The 17,593-nt window shown below is 43.5% G+C and overlaps 1 long non-coding RNA gene across 1 annotated transcript; it reads left to right on the top strand.

The window, feature by feature from the left end:
• The first annotated feature begins 2,541 nt into the window (after nucleotides 1-2,541).
• LOC116677953 (uncharacterized) lies at nucleotides 2,542-16,564 on the top strand. Its single transcript, XR_004329126.1, has 3 exons — nucleotides 2,542-2,595; nucleotides 7,975-7,981; nucleotides 16,554-16,564. It is a non-coding gene; the product is annotated as an uncharacterized LOC116677953 (long non-coding RNA).
• The last annotated feature ends 1,029 nt before the right edge of the window (nucleotides 16,565-17,593 follow it).

Raw genomic sequence — 17,593 nt, 5'->3', positions numbered from 1 at the left:
GTCAGGAACCGGTCCTCCCAGGGTCCCCGGAGGTCCCCTCCTTCTCAAGGACGCCCGCTAGCCTTTGTTGGTCTCCGGTCCGAGAGAGGCTAAGTGCTCGGAGGCTCTGACCAGCAGAGCGGATGGGAAATGCCCCCCACTAGGAGATAACAGAAGGTCTGACTGTCAATTAGGGTGACCACCCGTCCCGCGTAGCGCGTGCGCGCACAGCGTTTGAAGCCCAATTCACGCGTCCCGCAAATTGAGACCGTGTCACGCATAATCAATGCTTGCTCAAAAAAAAAAGTTGGTCGCTCTATATCTTGGAGCCCGAGGCAGCCAAACGAACATTAGGCTCGTTGGACATGAACTGCGCCTGTAAAGTAGACGAGAGCAGCCGGGGGGTGGTGGGGGGGGGACACTAAAAGCTGCGGTAAAGTCGGGCAGTTCCAGCCGATTCCAGAACAGGAAGTGACTTTAACACTGTGGTGCGATTCCGATTTAATAAAATATAATCAGACCACATATCAGCTGGAACAGTCTCTAGTTTTAATTGTAGCTCTCAAAGTGCTCTACATGCGATCTGATGATCTGATTTTAATTAACAACACACTGGAGATGATCTGTGATCTGAACGGATTTAGTCTCTCTGACTTCTAAACGTCTCTATCAGCCATGTACAGAATAGGACTTTAAATCAGCCAAATAGTTAAAATCCCTCCGATTCGTTGTCATGACAGCGCAGGCACGTGCACACCAGACACTGGGAAGGGACTTTTAGGAACGCGCTTTCCAATTCAAAAACTGGAGAAAGAGCCCGAGTCTGAGCAGTCTGAGACCCCCCCACCATCAGTTAGAAAGAGAAGGGGGGTACAAGGAAGACTGGGAAGACTCTTTAGTTTAAACTGTTCCTGTTGAGCAACTACAATTCCTGTTAGTCCTATAATTTTATATTATAATGCATTTAAAGTGAATAAATTGTAATGAAAAATAAAATTAAATAGCTTAAGTAAATCTAAGTGGAAGTGCATCTGTCAATTATATTATAATTGTATGAGATTTCAAAATATTAATCTTTATTTAGAAAAAAATACACATTGGTTGGCCTATTCCTGAGCTTACATCAGCAGTTACACATGTTCAGGGGCATAGGGCATTATCAATATACTATGCAAGGTGCTAGAAATGGGTAAACCAGTATTAGTGAGCCTGCCCGTGGGGGGGGGGGGGCACCGCTTCGCCAGGCAGTGTCCCACATTGTCCCTCAGAAACATACCACTTGTCCCCCCTTGGGCTTATTAGCAGGTGGTCACCCTACTGTCAATGTTGATCCCCGCCGGGCTGCAACTCGCCCAGGTGGTTAAAGAGGAGTCTTAACTACCCTCACGGGGGGGAAACTTCTGCCCTCAGAAAGCTGAGGGGTGAGAGAGAGAAATTAAATGACTAAAATCAAGGAATACAAGTCTTTTGGTCTCCTAGCTCACAACAAGCTCAGGTAGTTTTATTATTCAGTGAATAATCAAAAAACAAGTACACATTACAGAAATAATCTTTTCCCTTTCTGCCCTAAAAGCAGAGAGTATCAAAATCAGAGAATAGATAAACCCGATAAGTGGGTATGCGCTGAAGAGAGAGTCCACATCAACTCATATTTATAGTCAAAGTCAAGGCAAGTCAGTTGGATTGGTCGTCGTGGTTACCCTCTGTGGTCTGTCCCATAAAATCCACTGAAGAGGATTTCTGAAGTGTTCTCCAGCTGTTTGCTGTTCAAATCCCAATCTTTTATTGGAGGTCCTGTGGTCCGGTGCTGTTCTGGGTCCAGTCCGTTGCCTTCTGAGATCCGCCGAGGAATAACGCTGTTCGCTCTTTGTCTTCCCTTTTTACATCTTTCTTGGAACACACACATCTCTAACTTTCCTCACATACACACACATTTTCAGATACACACATCTCTGCTCTGCACACACATTTCCCTTCCTGCTCTGGGCGTGTCCTAACATCTCCCTCTCACTTCCCTTATTCTCTACACACACATTTCATCACATGCTTATTCATAATCACATTTAAAATCATAACCTGCTTCATTCTGTCTTCTGGTTATAATCATATTTTAGTTGATTACATTATAATTGTTACACCAAATACATCACATTCTTTACTTCTACTTAACCAGTTCCATAATCATCTGAAAAGTCCCTAATTATTTCTATTGGTTACTATAAAGGTTATAATCATTTGTGTTATTTAGTTGGAAAATACCTCGCAGTTACAAGACTCAATAGTCACTGTCTGCACATCTGTCCCTTGAGTTGTAGAGGACAGAGCGGGACAGCTCACATGAGGCTCGTTGGAGACGAGCTGCGCCTCGTCTGTAAAGGGGACGAGAGCCGGGGGACGGGGACAGAATCCGCTCCCAAGTCGGAAAGTTTCCAGATGTTTCCGCAGCCTCCAGGCAGGACAGGTTATGGAAGACCAGGATGCTACAATAGCGGCCTTCAGCTCTTCTGCATTGTTCGGTCTCTATGGGGTTCAGGTCAGGAGAGTTTGTGGGCCAATCAAGCACAGTAATCCCATGGTCATTGAACCAGGTTTTGGTACTTTTGGCCGTGTGGGCAGGTGCCAAGTCCTGCTGAAAAATGAAGTCAGCATCTCCATAAAGCTTGTCTGCTGAAGGAAGCATAAAGTACTCTGAAATGTCCTGGTAGACGGCTGCGCTGACTCTGGACTTAATAAAGCCCAGTAGACCAGCACCAGCAGAGGACATGGCTCCCCAAACCAACACAGACTGTGGAAACTTCACACTGGACTTCAAGTATCTTGGATTGTGGGCCTCTCCACTGAGAAATAGACCAGGTCTTGTTTTCTTTAGCCCAGGTAAGATGCTTCTGACGTTTGTTGTTCAGGAGCGGCTTGACAAGAGGAATACGACATTTGAAGCCCATGTCCAGGACCCGTCTGTGTGTGGTGGCTCTTGATGCAGTAACTCCAGCCTCAGGCCACTCCTTGTGAACCCCCCCCCACACACAACACACACACACACACACACACACACACATTTGAATGGCCTTTTCCTGACAATCCTCTCCAGGGTACGGTCATCCCTGCTTGTGCACCTTTTTCTTCCACACTTTTCCCTTCCATTTAACTTTCTATTAATGTGCCTTAATACGGCACTTTGAGAACATCCAACTTCCTTTGCAGTTACCTGTTGAGGCTTTCCCTCCTGGAGGGGGGGGGGGGGTCAATGATGGTTTTCTGCACAACTGTCAGGTCAGCAGTCTTCCCCAGGATTGTGAATTCCACTCAACCAGACTGAGAGACCAATTAAAGGCTCAGGAACCCTTTGCAGGTGTTTTGGATTAATTAGATGATTAGAGTGGAATACTTTGAGCCAACAATACTGAACTTTTGCACCATATGCTAATTTTCTGAGATTTTGAATTTGGGTGGTCATAAGCTGTCCGCCATAATCCTTAAAATGATATCAAATAAAGGCTTGAAATATCTCACTTTGCATGTAATGAGTCTTGATAATATATTAGTTTCACCTTTTAAGTTTAATTACTGAAATGAATGAATTTGAAAATGAAAATAATTTTTTGAGTTGCACCTGTACATGAACAACAGGACGACCCCTTCAAAGGGAGGGAGCGTAATATGTAGTCGTAGCCAGGACAACATCCATGCTGTTCAGAAGATAGAGTTACTGTCAATGTGGAGAGAAGATCAGAATATAACAACACAGCTATCAGGGCATGAGGAGGAGGAAACAGCTTGGCTCTGAAACATGTTCACAACGAGGCAGAGTGAATGCGCTGGTGTCTTTTAAGGCTATCACTCCGAGAAAAGGTTTTCCCACATTGTTCACACCAGTACGGCTTCTCTCCAGTGTGAATGCGCTGGTGTTTTTTAAGGCTACCACCCTCAGAAAAGGTTTTCCCACATTGTTCACACCAGTACGGCTTCTCTCCAGTGTGAATGCGCTGGTGTTTTTTAAGGCTACCACCCACAGAAAAGGTTTTCCCACATTGTTCACACCAGTAAGGCTTCTCTCCAGTGTGAATGCGCTGGTGTTTTTTAAGGCTACCGCCCTCAGAAAAGGTTTCCCCACATTGTTCACACCAGTACGGCTTCTCTCCAGTGTGAATGCGCTGGTGTTTTTTAAGGCTACCACTCTGAGAAAAGGTTTTCCCACATTGATCACAGCTGTACGGCTTCTCTCCAGTGTGGATGCGTTGATGGCTTTTTAAGATACTCTGCTGTGTGAAAGCTGCCCCACATTGATCACAGCTGTACGGCTTCTCTCCAGTGTGAACTCTCTGATGAATCTTTAAATGTTCTGATGTTGTGAAGGTTTTGTCACAGTGCTGACAGCGGTGATGTTTGACTCCTCTTCCTCTCCGTTTCTAGACAGAAAAACAGAGAGTGAGTTAGTGAGGTGCCGCTGTAGAGATCTATCTTAAACTAGAAACTATGTCCATATTTAGAGCATGTCTGTGGAACAGAGTTTGATAGATGCATTACCTTTCTTAATTATCTGCCAACATCCCCATTATGGAGTTGCATTTTAGGAAATGTAACATCCAGTGTTTGTTAGTTTCTGATAAAGTACTTTTGATCAATTCATGTGTGGCCTCCCTTTTTATTGCCAGCCTTTAGCCAGGCGGTAACACATGGGGGGTCTACCATTTAAGTAATTTGGAACCATTGTCCCTGATAGACATTAGCAATGAGGGGCACCAGGATATAGTATCCATGAAGGGTTCAAATCAACATCCCCATTATGGAGTTGCATTATGGGAAATGTAACATTCAGTGTTTGTTGTTTGTGATAAATAAACTACTTCTGATCAATTCATGTGTGGCCTCCCTTTTTATTGCCAGCCTTTAGCCAGGCGGTAACACATAGTGGATCATCCAGGATTTTTAGTGCCGGGAAAGTTGCAAATGTAACATTTTCCCACAGATTTTTATACTGCACTTGTATCTGTAGGGGTTATCATGTTGTCTCTATGTTGCTGGACTAGGTCTACTGCAGTAAAGTAATTTGGAACCATTGTCCCTGGTAGACATTAGCAATGAGGGGCACCAGTTGACCTTTTGTTTTAGCTAGTTGTTGTTGCTAAATCAAACTTGTATCTCCAGCAGTATTGGGCAGTAACAATACTAGTTTAACTACTTCTCAGTAGCGTGTCTGGTTTCTGAATCAAACAGCTTTTCAGAGGTTTACCTCTTTTATTGAGCAAGTAACGTGGTATTGTCCACACAAGCTACATTTCCTCAAGCATTTCTGAAGCTCAGCAGAGCTTTCTGCTGAGCTCTGAAATAAAACTGCTGAGGATCACTGATGCCACCGACAAACACCGGCGCATTTGTCGTGATCATGGAGGTTTAAAAAATAGCTTTGATGTATGTAAAGGTTCTGAGTCATCCAGGATAAAGTATCCAAAAAGGGTTCAAATCAAAAGCAACTGGACTTGGTTAAAGTTTGTTGAAGACATTTCGTCTAGCACAAAAAAACAAGATCAAAAGAATTGTTGTTGAGTTGTTTGTTTGTTCCTAAAAAGGATTTTGGGGGTGTACTGGGCCACGCCCATTTAAACCAATCAGTACACCATTATATGTGTGGCCTTAGGAGTGGCTCTAGATCAAACACTTCCAATATGGTAAAGATCGCATGGGCAGTTCAGATATATATATATATATATATATACTGTTTATGAACCTTTGTACAGATTTGGTCCCGAGTCTCAGAGCGGGATGAAAAAAAAAGCGGGTCTCTATTTACAAAAAAAATCATATTTTGTAATTTACACATTTGAGAACCAAAGAAAATTAATTCAGTAACGTTTTGTAACAGCAACCTCAAGATGCTATATGCCGAGTTTCAGGCAGATCGGTCAGTGAACGTAGGACGAGTTTTGAAAAGTAGGTTTTGCATATCCACGCATCCCTTAAATAAAACTTCATCACTTGACATTGGCATGTATAATCTGTTAAATTAAACTGGTAGAAATGTACATTACGATGCACTTGAATGCACCTTATATGAAAGGCCCTGAGGAGATTATCCACTCTGATTTCCCCCGGCCTTTATTTGCCCGTGTTGCCCCCCCGACCACTATCAGAGGGCGGAGTTTAATGACTACCGGTTCTTCTTTGAGGAATTATGGTATGATATATAAATCCTAAAAGACATTTGTGAAACCGTCTTTGGGCATTCATTAATATTGAGATTAGATTTCTGGGAGTCTTCAGTCTGGAGTAACCTCTTTCCTTCACTCACCTCCTCCTTCTTCCTCTTGCTCCCTCGCTCCTCTGAGTCTCCCGAGGCCTCCCTGACACCTTTCCTCTTGCCCTCCTCCTCCTCGTGTTTCTGCATGTACTCGGTGATAAGGTCCAGGTCCAGGTGGTCTTGCGGCTCCCATGTGTTCTCCTCACTGGAAAGGTGAGTGCAGACAGAAGAACATCTCCTCACACTTTGTTTTTAGACAATCCATTCTCACTCTAATTCATCATTCCTATTAGTCCTTTTTTCTATTTCTAAGGTTTTTTGTGGGTCTGCAACTAAGAGTCTAAATACCAAACCTTCAACTTTGAGGGCGTGATACAATGCTGACATTTATTTGCAATATGTAAATATATTAAATATATCAGGACCAAGAACACCAAGTATTAATATTATAGACTCATACTTACTCTGAGAACCCCTTCCATTTCAGCAGAAACTCTACTCTTCCCTTCACCACTCTGCGGTCCAAAACCTTCTCCACCACATACTCCTCCTCCTCTTCCTCCTTCACTGTTGCAGGCTGCTCCTCCTCCTCCTCCTCCTTTACTGCTACGGTGGCCAGCTTGCCGTCTGCTGAGGACTCCTTTGGTAGACCCAAGGGGGAAACATGCAGAGATAATGATACAAGGGTTAGAAGAACTAATGGGAGGTGTGAGTGAATTCTAGCTGACCATGTTTTACTAGACAGATCTTCTGTTTGAATGGAGACAATGCGAGGGCTGATGAGGGGACCGGTCCATAGGACTTCAGAGTGTCAGGTATCTCTGTGTAATATTAGAAACACTAAAGCAGAAAGGCCAAGACGTTAGAAATGTGGCGGAGCTTCATTCTTTCTGAGAGTCTCCCTCTGATATTCGGCTCGTTGGAGATGAGCCAGGTCTGCGTAGGCTGGCAGTAGCTCATTCCGTAGGGAGTTGGGTTGGGAACCGGAGGGTCACTGGTTCAGGTCCCAGTGTGGACCAAAAAAAGTAGCGAGTGTGGATTGGTGGCTGGAGAGATGCCACTTCACCTCCTGGGCAATGACAGGTGCAATTGAGCAAGGCACCATACCCCCCCTCCCCCCCAACCACTGAAGGCGCTGGTTCAGCTGGCAGCCCACTCACTCTGACATGCATGTATAGATCCTGAGCATGTGTGTGTGTGTAGTTCAGGACTGTGTGTGATTACTAACAAAGTGTGGACATAGAGTGTAAATTGTAATTTCATCAATAAACAGATTAAAATTGAATTAAAAATTTGCCGATAAAAGGCCGTTGCGTGCTGGGTAGACTTGCTTTGACGTCGTGCACACGTAGGCAACGACAATCTGATGAGAGCGAGGCGGCTCAGTGTCTTTTCACCGACTGTAGGACCCGGCGGACCGGAGGTTGACTCGGGATGGCGACATGAGAAGTCGTACTAGCGAATAATAATGTGGGAATTACTGCACACATTATTAATGTAACTACATTACGTTGCCTAAAGAAGTTCATATTTGTATTTGAAGAAGCAGAGGTCTGAAACTACGAGAGGTGGAGCTATCGGTTTCTAGCTGTAAGCTAAAGCTAACGTTAGCACATGCTAGCGATGGGCAACTTGGAGAAAGATGAACTCCCGCGACTGGAAGATATGGAGGTTGTAATTAATAAAGACAAACGGAACATGTACATGGTGAAGACTGCAGTTCCTCTCCTGCTACACCTGTGAAACACCACCCTAAGAAGACAAGAGGTCACGGAGAAAACACGTCCCCGCCAAACCGACAGAACCGTCGCTCTCTGAGCTGCAGAACACAATTATTTCAGCTGTCATTGAGAAGAATAAAAGAGAAAGAGCAGACCAACCGATGTCCACTACAACACAGTTCAAAGGGACGGTCTTAAAAAAGGAACTGGACTTCTGCCCTAAAGAAGTTCTGGACCTGGGAAGACAGAACGGGGTCTTAAAGAAACCTGCGAGCAGCTTCAGAAAAACGTTACTGACGTGGAACTGGAAATCAACGAGGTCGACCGCTACAGCCGACGCCATGACCTCTGTCTGCACGCCGTTCCTGAAGAAGTGGAGGACATTCAAACAAGAGTCTGAGACGTCTGTGGAGCAGCGCTACCGGACACCGAGGACGAGCCGTTACTAAAGTATGACGAGTTCCTCTCCACACTCCAGTTATTAGTCACGCCCAGAGAATATGCAGTAGTACATATAATATAATATAGATATGTACGGCAGCTTCTTAGAGGGTCAGTAATGTAGTGGTATATTCCTTCTTAGAGGGTCAGTAGTGGTATATTCCTTCTTAGAGGGTCAGTAATGTAGTGGTACATTCCTTCTTAGAGGGTCAGTAATGTAGTGGTATATTCCTTCTTAGAGGGTCAGTAATGTAGTGGTATATTCCTTCTTAGAGGGTCAGTAATGTAGTGGTATATTCCTTCTTAGAGGGTCAGTAGTGTAGTGGTATATTCCTTCTTAGAGGGGCAGTAATGTAGTGGTATATTCTTTCTTAGAGGGTCAGTAATGTAGTGGTATATTCTTTCTTAGAGGGTCAGTAATGTAGTGGTATATTCTTTCTTAGAGGGTCAGTAATGTAGTGGTATATTCCTTCTTAGAGGGGCAGTAGTTATAGTATATATCTAGTAGTTACGTATATTCCTCTGGGGCATTGTCATTATCAAAAATAAATGTTCAAATAAACCATCAGGAGTTGTATACAAGAGGTAACTCCGCCCTATGTACCGGTGATACATCTGACTTTATTCACACTACACTTCAATTCATTTATTTTATTGTTTTTTACTGGTATTGACTTTTGAATGTTTACATACTGGCTCTGTAACTGTTCTTTGTTAATGAAGAGAAAAATAAATCATTGTGTGCTGGTAGCCACATTAGTGTGAGAAGACAAACAAAATAAAAATACCTGCAAACTAAATGTTGAAAAGGGCTTTTGGTAGATGTCCCTCTCTCCTTGGAGAATAAGACAGAGGATCAATGCCAGGAAACACCCGTCCTGGGGCCTGTTGCATGAAAGTAGAATAAAGATATCCAGGATAAGTGAAAAAGCGCAGCTTGACTTAGTGTGACCTGCTCATCGCGGCTTAATCGGTTGCACGTTTGCCGAGCCAGGATGAACAGGTGGAGCTATGTCCAGCCAGGTGGAGATAACCAGGATGAACAGGTGGAGCTATGTCCAGCCAGGTGGAGATAACCAGGATGAACAGGTGGAGCTATGTCCATCCAGGTGTAGATAACCAGGATGAACAGGTGGAGCTATGTCCAGCCAGGTGGAGATAACCAGGATGAACAGGTGGAGCTATGTCCAGCCAGGTGTAGATAACCAGGAAGAACAGGTGGAGCTATGTCCAGCCAGGTGTAGATAACCAGGATGAACAGGTGGAGCTATGTCCAGCCAGGTGGAGATAACCAGGATGAACAGGTGGAGCTATGTCCAGCCAGGTGGAGATAACCAGGATGAACAGGTGGAGCTATGTCAAGCCAGGTGGAGATAGCCAGGATAAGTGCACGTTCACGGCTTTCTTAAATAGACCACGGTATCGATCCCAGATTTCTTGATGCAGAGATGAGAAGACGCATGCGCCAAATGTTTCACCCAATGAGCAGCAGCTTCTAATGGACAGTAACGAGGAGGGGAAGAATATAATATGTAAAAAGGGAAATACGGCTCTTATCAAACGGAGAGAAAAAGCCCGACATAGCGGACCCGACTGAATGTGTGAGGGTGTAAAAATATCTACTTAGCCTTGGACTAGCCTACCATGTAAAGCACTCTATAAATAAAATGTATTATTATTTAGCCTTTGCCTTAAAAGTGAGCAGAGGGAATTAATGTTCCTCGGAAAATGGACCAAGGACTTTAGGCTTAATTTCAAACCCTTATTCACAACGGGAGAACGTGTTACAACCATATGCACACATCTCTATAATCTATATCTAATTCTGTGTACAATTAACGTTCATACAGAACAATCAGAAAGGGACAACTAGAAAAATAAATTGTTGCTGTAGCTTAGCTAGCTCCGTGTTGCTGTAGCTTAGCTAGCTCCGTGTTGCTGTAGCTTAGCTAGCTCCGTGTTGATGTAGCTTAGCTTGCTCCGTGTTGCTGTAGCTTAGCTAGCTCCGTGTTGCTGTAGCTTAGCTAGCTCCGTGTTGCTGTAGCTTAGCTAGCTCCGTGTTGCTGTAGCTTAGCTAGCTCCGTGTTGCTGTAGCTTAGCTAGCTCCGTGTTGTTGTAGCTTAGCTAGCTCCGTGTGCTGTAGCTTAGCTAGCTCCGTGTTGTTGTAGCTTAGCTAGCTCGTGTTGCTGTAGCTTAGCTAGCTCCGTGTTGCTGTAGCTTAGCTAGCTCCGTGTTGTTGTAGCTTAGCTAGCTCCGTGTAGCTGTAGCTTAGCTAGCTCCGTTTACTGTAGCTTAGCTAGCTCCGTGTTGCTGTAGCTTAGCTAGCTCCGTGTTGATGTAGCTTAGCTAGCTCCGTGTGCTGTAGCTTAGCTAGCTCCGTGTTGCTGTAGCTTAGCTAGCTCCATGTATTTGTGGGCTAACGTTAGCTCATGTAATGTAGAATAAGCTGTAGGTTAGCTCTCTAAACTTTCCAGTAGCTAGCCTAAGACGTGGGAACGTGATGAATATGTTATTAGAGCTGAAAGGAAGAGTGCGACTTGCTGAAGTTCAGTGTCCACCCTGCTGTTGAACGGGTAAATATGACCAGCTGGAACGGTACTCACCACCGGAGACTCTGCGGTGCGTTCAGGTACACAATCAGACGCAGGACAGCAGAAACGTTACAGTTGTGTTCCTATTGTGAGTCCAAAGCGAGCAAAACTCTGTAAGGACGATTTATATCTCCATAGTAACAACAACAACTTGTCCAGCATGAGAAGAGGAGTGTGCTCCACGTGTGTTTACGTTTCCTCCAGACGGCGACGGGATGTCCCGCCCTATCCTGCTTACTCCGCTCTGATTGGCTTACCATTGCATTCTTTCCGCAACCTTAACCAATCACACTCCTCATGCCTTAACGTAACCAATCCGACCAACGAAGGCAACGTGCACTAGCCAATCAGAGGCAGAGTAGGGCGGGACATAACGACGCCATCTTGGGACACACACACACACACACACACACACACACACACACTTTTGTGCTAAACCGACATTCCAACGTTACTATTGTTCCATAGTGTAACCAGGTTGTGATCAGCCTCCAACATTACCTGCAAAAACATAGCAGCTCCAGGTGGATCACTACTTAAATCCTTTCAGCGATGTCCTGGTTCAGGGATAAAGAGAAGATAGATATCAGATGCACCGACACTCAAGAACTAATTAGTCTTTGGCTGGAGATGATTATTGACTTCACGCAGAGAAATGATATCACAACCGCACTGGAACTCTTTTAAAAATATATATTATTTCAAATGTCCAACCATGACTGTAACACTCCCATCTACTAACCCAGTGCTTCTCAAATAGTGGGGGCGCGGTGCGATACCTGGGGGGGGGCGCGTGTGACCCTGGTGAACAGGCTTTTTTTTTTGGGCCGTACTAGAATAAAGTGTAATTGAGCATCCACTACAGTAGGCGGCAGTGGCGCTCTCATTGTTACTTCTGTCACGTTTGCGACAGTGCAACATTTTACGACTTACAAGCCTTGGTTACCAGTGTTGAGTCAACAGAAAGCTCGAACTGCGTTATGTCTATAGCCTCCGTTATTCAACATAACAACCCCCAACATGAAAAAGTTTTTAACAGGGATGACAAGAAAAGCGGAGAGAGACAAAGATGATGAGACAAAAGAAAGTCCCCCGAAAGCAAAGACGAGGAAATATGACGAAGCGTATTTAGCGCTCGGCTTCACTGTGACTACAGCTGGAGAAGAGGAAAGACCGGTGTGTGTGCTGTGTGTGTGCTGTGTGTGTGCTGTGTGTGTGTGTGGTGTGTGCTGTGTGTGTGCTGTGTGTTTGCTGTGTCTAAAAATGCTCGCAGCGGACAGCATGAAGCCAAATAAATTAGCGCGTCACTTGAATACGTTACACCCCAATCACGCCGATAAGCAACTGACAGCAACAAAGACTGTCTGTTTATTGCTTATGTACGTTTTGACTTGTCAAACTCCCTGTGTGAGGATCTTCTTTTTTGTAAATAGGTCAGAGACAGAGCCACAGCTGAAGAGCTATTCAAAATTCTGGACTCCTTTTTGACTGAGAATGGGCTAAAGTGGGAGAACTGCATTGGTGTTTGCAGTGATGGTGCACAAACCATGGCAGGGAAGAGAAAAGGACTTAGGGCACTCATCAAGACAGCCTCACCTCATGCTGAGTGGACACACTGTATTATACACAGAGAAGCACTTGCATCCAGGCAACTTTCCCCTGAATTAAGTGAGGTTATGACTGAAATCATAGGTGTAGTCAAGAAAAATACCTAGTGACTTATTCTCCATATTCCAACATTATTCCTGATATTTAGATTACACTCAAAATTCACTGTAAACACTAATAAGTTCACAGAACTCAAAAATTATTTTGTAACAGTTTACACAAAAATATTTTGGTGATGTTTTTAAAAGTTTTAAGTGTATATAAAATAAAAATTACATTTACAGTTGCCTTAAATTATTCTAATGTTATCTTATAATTATTGATATCCCTCAACTTATAATTAGGGAGTAATTCACTCAAAATTTTCAGTATTTTTCAACTCATATAATGTGGTGAATACAATCAAAATTAATTCTAAACTGCAATTTTGATGTCGGCCCACTGCACAATTATAATCAGCTAATAATGTTAGAAAACATGAAAGTGACAATTTAACAACTTTTATTATTCGACACAATGTGCTTTTTAAAAGTCGAGAATCAAAGGAGCTCATTTAAAAAGAAGTGCTTGTCCTAAATTAAGACAAAAGGAGATTTAGACTTTGATTTCTTTCAACTTTATTCTCAAAATGCAAAAAACAACAACTTCTATCTCTGATTATTGTTTTATGTCTGGCACTAATACTGAAAGTTCAACTTTATTCTCAACAATAAAGATCATCCTCAACTGAAATCCAACTTAAATGAAGCTTCATGACACAATCAAATATTCAGCTATATGTTTTCTGTGGCTGCTCATCAAATATTAATAAATGTGGATGTTTTGCATCATTTGTTTGCAAATGAACTCAAACTTCATCTTGACATATTTGGTGTCTTTAGAAACTGATTTCTTCTGGAAGTTATAATAAATGTCTGTGGGTTTAACAGAGGTTTAAATAGATATCGTCTACATAACGTGTGTCATGATGCATCAAATTAATGTGTTGATGATGTCATCAGATACATATAATACAACCTGGTAACTATGAAGTGTAAATCAATCAACACAAGAAATAGAAATAAATCAATAAATGAAATAAGTGAGAGGAGAATGCTATTCAAAATACTATCTACGACTCCCCCCCCCCCACTCGACAGCACACTGGCTGAGACCCCCCCCCCCAAATAGGGCCACATATTACTAGACCGATTGGAGTTGGCCTTTCTGGCTCAGTACTAAACTGGTTTGAATCCTACTTACAGAATAGGGATTACTTTGTGTCAATACGTAATTATACATGTGAGCGTACAAATATGACGTGCGGAGTTCCCCAAGGCGCCATTCTGGGGCCTCTTCTGTTTAACTTCTACATGCTTCCACTGGCTCAGATTATGGAAAACAACAAAATAAACAACATCGTCCCTACTATGCCCACTTCTGCCGTATAATAACACCCGTTACTATCAGCTGGGCGGATGGTTAGGCCAATTTTAAAAGGAGTTACTTTGATACTTTCCTGATTGTATAAATGCTAGATTTTTGATCCACAGATAGTGATATGCTAATTTAGCACTTCTTAAAATTAATTAGTAATTTCTATTTAGTAATAATTCGTTCTATTTCCGCCCGGATCAGGGAAACCGGAGGCGAGGCAAGAGGCCTTTTCTGATTTTTACCCCAGACGTCCCCCACTAACGGGCTCTTGTCCCCCTAACCCTAACCCTGTATATTTTAAGCACTGCCCGAGGGGATCTTTACAACCAATGATTTTTCTTTAGTACTCATGGTCAGGAACCGTTCCTCCCAGGGTCCCCGGAGGTCCCGTCCTTCTCAAGGACGCCCGCTAGCCTTCGTTGGTCTCCGGTCCGAGAGAGGCTAAGTGCTTGGTGGGGAAATGCCCCCCCAATAGGCGATAACAGGAGGTCTGACTGTCTATGTCGATCCCCGCCGGGCTGCAACTCGCCCAGGTGGTTAAAGAGGAGTCTTAACTACCCTCACGGGGGGAAACTTCTGCCCTCGGAAAGCTGAGGGGTGAGAGAGAGAAATTAAATGACTAAAATCAAGGAATACAAGTCTTTTGGTCTCCTAGCTCACAACAAGCTCAGGTAGTTTAATTATTTAGTGAATAATCAAAAAACAAGTACACATTACAGAAATAATCTTTTCTCTTTCTGCTCTAAAAGCAGAGACTATCAAAATCAGATAATAGAAAAAAACCCGATAAGTGGGCATGCTTGTGCTTAAGAGAGAGTCCACATCAACTCATATTTATAGTCAAAGTCAAGGCTAAACCCCCCCCCCCCCCCCCTTCTGGAGACCAGGGTATTTCCACCACTACGTAATCATACAGGGGGCCACAGCAGAGGACATGTCCAGACCAGATCCACTGAAACAGTAAGTGTGACCCTTAGCACCCTTAAAAGGTCAAAGGTCACACCTAAAGAATATTTGTTTTTAGCTGTTTCTAATATTTAGTTCATACTTTCATCAAAACAATATATATCATGGGTTACATATATATATTTTAGCTGTGAGTTACTCTTCACACTTCAAACAGTACATATATTTTTAGCTTTGTGTTTCTCGGGTTTTCAGCTGAACCTCCGTTCAACGCTGCAGCTGAATCAGAGAATAACTTCAGAGTCCCAGGACTCTTCAGTTGGGCTGGTCGTCGTGGTTACCCTCTGTGGTCTGTCCCATAAAATCCACTGAAGAGGATTTCTGAAGTGTTCTCCAGCTGTTTGCTGTTCAAATCCCAATCTTTTATTGGAGGTCCTGTGGTCCGGTGCTGTTCTGGGTCCAGTCCATTGCCTTCTGAGATCCGCCGAGGAATAACGCTGTTCGCTCTTTGTCTTCCCTTTTTACATCTTTCTTGGAACAACATCTCTAACTTTCCTCTACACACACATTTTCAGATACACACATCTCTGCTCTGCACAAACATTTCCCTTCCAGCTCTGGGCGTGTCCTAACATCTCCCTCTCACTTCCTTATTCTCTACACACATTTCATCACATGCTTATTCATAATCTCATTTAAAATCATAACCTCCTTCATTCTGTCTTCTGGTTATAATCACATTTTAGTTGATTACATTATAATTGTTACACCAAATACATCACATTCTTTACTTCTACTTAACCAGTTACAATCATCTGAAAAGTACCTAATTATTTCTATTGGTTACTATAAAGGTTATACTCATTTGTGTTATTTAGTTGGAAAATACCTCGCAGTTACAAGACTCAATAGTCACTGTCTGCACATCTGTCCCTTGAGTTGTAGAGGACAGAGCGGGACAGTTCACATGAGGCTCGTTGGACACGAGCTGCGCCTCGCCTGTAAAGGGGACGAGAGCCGGGGGACGGGGACCAGAATCCGCTCCCAAGTTGGACAGTTTCCAGATGTTTCCGCAGCCTTCAGGCTGGACAGGAAGTGACAGGAACACTGTGGTCCGATTTAATGAAACGTTCTCAGATCCATATATCAGCTGGTCCACAGTCTCTAGTTGTTTTTATTATGACAGAGTAGCTCTCAAAAAGCTCTACATGTGATCCGTTGCTGATTTTAATAAACAACAGACTGGAGATGATCTGTAATCTGAACAGATTTAGTCTCTCTGACTTCTAAACGTCACTATCAGCCTCACAACATGTGTTCTGGACAGAATACGCCTTCAAATTAAACTAATAGCAGTTAAAATCCCTCCAATTCAAAATCAATAAAAAGTTTAGAAAAACGTCATCATGTTAAGTCGATTCAGAACCAATCAGCTGTTAGATCAGCTGAGAGGCCGGCGTTTCCCAGCATGCTCTGCTGGGTCCGCCTGGGTCTTACAGTCGGTGAAAAGCAACTGTGCTGCCTGCGTCTCAGAACTGAGTCCACTACGGTTCAAAGCAGAGGGTTAAAACTATTTACATGAATGACAGGACGACCCCTTCAAAGGGAGGGAGCGTAATATGTAGTCGTAGCCATGGCAACATACATGCTGTTCAGAAGATAGAGTTACTGCTGGTCAGCCTTCAATGTGGAGAGAAGATCAGAATATAACAACACAGCTATCAGGGCATGAGGAGGAGGAAACAGCTTGGCTCTGGAACATGTTCACAACGAGGCAGTGTGAATGAGCTGGTGTCTTTTAAGGTGACCACTCCAAGAAAAGGTTTTCCCACATTGTTCACAGCTGTACGGCTTCTCTCCAGTGTGAATGCGTTGATGTATTTTTAGGGTACCCTGCTGTGTGAAAGCTGCCCCACATTGATCACAGCTGTACGGCTTCTCTCCAGTGTGAATGCATTGATGTCTTTTTAGGTGACTCTGCTTTGTGAAAGCTGCCCCACATTGTTCACAGCTGTACGGCTTCTCTCCAGTGTGAATGCGTTGATGTATTTTTAGGGTACCCTGCTGTGTGAAAGCTGCCCCACATTGATCACAGCTGTACGGCTTCTCTCCAGTGTGAATGCATTGATGTCTTTTTAGGTGACTCTGCTTTGTGAAAGCTGCCCCACATTGATCACAGCTGTACGGCTTCTCTCCAGTGTGAACTCTCTGATGAATCTTTAAATTCCCTTTCGTTGTGAAGGTTTTGTCACAGTGCTGACAGCGGTGATGTTTGACTCCTCTTCCTCTCCGTTTCTAGACAGAAAAACAGAGAGTGAGTTAGTGAGGTGCCGCTGTAGAGATCTATCTTAAACTAGAAACTATGTCCATATTTAGAGCATGTCTGTGGAACAGAGTTTGACAGATGAAATACCTTTCCTAATTATCTGCCAACATCACCATTATGGAGTTGCATTATGGGAAATGTAACATCCAGTGTTTGTTAGTTTTTGATAAACTACTTTTGATCAATTCATGTCTGGCCTCCCTTTTTATTGCCAGCCTTCAGCCAGGCGGTAACACATGGGGGGGGGGTCACCCAGGATTTTTATTTTTACATTGCACTTGTATCTGTAGGGGTTATCATGTTGTCTCTATGTTGCTGGACTAGGTCTACTGCAGTAAAGTAATTTGGTACCAATGTCCCTGATAGACAT

This window comes from Etheostoma spectabile, unplaced genomic scaffold (assembly GCF_008692095.1).
Source record: "Etheostoma spectabile isolate EspeVRDwgs_2016 unplaced genomic scaffold, UIUC_Espe_1.0 scaffold00006240, whole genome shotgun sequence".
NCBI lineage: Eukaryota > Metazoa > Chordata > Actinopteri > Perciformes > Percidae > Etheostoma > Etheostoma spectabile.
The sequence above is the reverse complement of the archived record's forward strand: the minus strand, read 5'-3'. Positions and strand labels throughout refer to the sequence as shown.